Genomic DNA, 2,500 nt, shown 5'->3' on the forward strand with positions numbered 1-2,500 from the left:
GTATAATGAAAATTATATCGCATACATTGTATTTGAACGCAACAAACCTTTAAACATATATAGTTGTACTTATTATTTATAAAAATAATATAAATGATAAGTTAATTTGTTCTCATTAACGTGTAATTCCTTAAAAATATATAGAAATTAAATAAAATGTAATAAAAAAGGAATTACTGTTTTTGTTGGACTAAGACATGCGCAACTTGTAAATGTTTGGGTTGAAAATTACAATTTATTGAAAGATGTTTTAAAATAATTTATATATTATATACGAAAACGAAATGTTATTCTTTCAATAAATTAAAAACTCTTGACGTTAAATTAAAATAAACAAAAAATTATCACTCTAAGCGGTGGATCACTCGGCTCATGGGTCGATGAAGAACGCAGCTAACTGTGCGTCATCGTGTGAACTGCAGGACACATGAACATCGACATTTTGAACGCATATTGCAGTCCATGCTGTTATGTACTTTAATTAATTTTAAAGTGCTGCTTGGACTACATATGGTTGAGGGTTGTAAGACTATGCTAAATTAGTTGCTTATTCTTTTAGTCAATTAAAAGAATTTAAGCACATGGTATATTACTGGATTGTATTTTTCAATCCATAATATTAATAGCATAAAAAGAAATATAGAAAATATATTCTTGAACACCTCATATTTGAACGAAATTTTATAATAAATAAGAATCTTAGTATTCCCAAAAACAATAAAATTTCAATATTATTATTTCAAATAATATATACATTTAGAGGAACGTCTAGCATAAAATATTATTTTATTCTAGGATTGCCTTAAATGTAAAAAACCAAGAAAATAATATTGTTGTTATAATGAAGTAAGTAGTACGGGATGAAAAGATTGAATATTTATTATTAAGAAAATTATATTGGTGTTAAGAAATAATTATGTATGTTTCTTTAAAATAGCAAAAAGCTAAAATATAAAATAAATATAAATATTTTTATACAACCTCAACTCATATGGGACTACCCCCTGAATTTAAGCATATTAATGAGGGGAGGAAAAGAAACTAACAAGGATTTTCTTAGTAGCGGCGAGCGAAAAGAAAATAGTTCAGCACTAAGTCACTTTGTCTATATGGCAAATGTGAGATGCAGTGTATGGAATATCTTAATATCTAGTATGAGAAATTAACGATTTAAGTCCTTCTTAAATGAGGCCATTTACCCATAGAGGGTGCCAGGCCCGTATAACGTTAATGATTACTAGAAAGATATTTCCAAAGAGTCGTGTTGCTTGATAGTGCAGCACTAAGTGGGTGGTAAACTCCATCTAAAACTAAATATAACCATGAGACCGATAGTAAACAAGTACCGTGAGGGAAAGTTGAAAAGAACTCTGAATAGAGAGTTAAATAGTACGTGAAACTGCTTAGAGGTTAAGCCCGATGAACCTGAATATCCATTATGAAAAATTCATCATTATAACTGTGATATTTATAATATTATAGTAATAGTGTGCATTTTTTTCATATAAGGACATTGTAATCTATTAACATAATAAAATATTTATCAAAAGATCATTGGTGTTAAGTTTATTCAAATTAATTTGCTTTTAGCTTATTAACATAGAATAAATACTGATGATTTGATAAAGTGTTGATAGATTTTACATATATAATGCTTAAATTCTTTTGAATTTTACAATAATATTATTATCATTGATTTTAATATTAATTGTATGCATTTATATGATTAACAATGCGAAAGATTCAGGATACCTTCGGGACCCGTCTTGAAACACGGACCAAGGAGTCTAACATATGTGCAAGTCATTGGGTTATATTAAACCTAATGGCGAAATTAACTTAACTTTTATATAATGGGATTAATTTTTAGTGAAATATTTTACTATTAATTCAATCCCGGGGCGTTCCATATAGTTATGTATAATGATAATTTATTATTATTTATACCTCTAACTGGAGCGTACCTTGAGCATATATGCTGTGACCCGAAAGATGGTGAACTATACTTGATCAGGTTGAAGTCAGGGGAAACCCTGATGGAAGACCGAAACAGTTCTGACGTGCAAATCGATTGTCAGAATTGAGTATAGGGGCGAAAGACCAATCGAACCATCTAGTAGCTGGTTCCCTCCGAAGTTTCCCTCAGGATAGCTGGTGCATTTAAATATTATGTAAAATAATCTTATCTGGTAAAGCGAATGATTAGAGGCCTTAGGGTCGAAACGACCTTAACCTATTCTCAAACTTTAAATGGGTAAGAACCTCACCTTTCTTGATATGAAGGTTGAGGTTATGATATAATGTGCCCAGTGGGCCACTTTTGGTAAGCAGAACTGGCGCTGTGGGATGAACCAAACGTAATGTTACGGTGCCCAAATTAACAACTCATGCAGATACCATGAAAGGCGTTGGTTGCTTAAAACAGCAGGACGGTGGACATGGAAGTCGTAATCCGCTAAGGAGTGTGTAACAACTCACCTGCCGAAGCAACTAGCCCTTA

The 2,500-nt window shown here is 31.2% G+C and overlaps 2 non-coding genes across 2 annotated transcripts in view; both read left to right on the plus strand.

Moving 5' to 3' along the window:
• The first annotated feature begins 345 nt into the window (after nucleotides 1-345).
• Nucleotides 346-524, plus strand: LOC128923767 (5.8S ribosomal RNA). The gene has a single exon (XR_008472498.1). It is a non-coding gene; the product is annotated as a 5.8S ribosomal RNA (ribosomal RNA).
• A 453-nt stretch (nucleotides 525-977) lies between these two features.
• Nucleotides 978-2,500, plus strand: part of LOC128923775 (large subunit ribosomal RNA) — a 3,984-nt gene continuing 2,461 nt past the window's right edge. The window contains exon 1 of the ribosomal RNA XR_008472506.1: nucleotides 978-2,500. This exon is cut by the window's right edge and continues 2,461 nt beyond it. This is a non-coding gene — a ribosomal RNA (large subunit ribosomal RNA).

The sequence above is a fragment of the Zeugodacus cucurbitae genome, unplaced genomic scaffold (genome assembly GCF_028554725.1).
Source record: "Zeugodacus cucurbitae isolate PBARC_wt_2022May unplaced genomic scaffold, idZeuCucr1.2 ctg00000038.1, whole genome shotgun sequence".
Lineage (NCBI taxonomy): Eukaryota > Metazoa > Arthropoda > Insecta > Diptera > Tephritidae > Zeugodacus > Zeugodacus cucurbitae.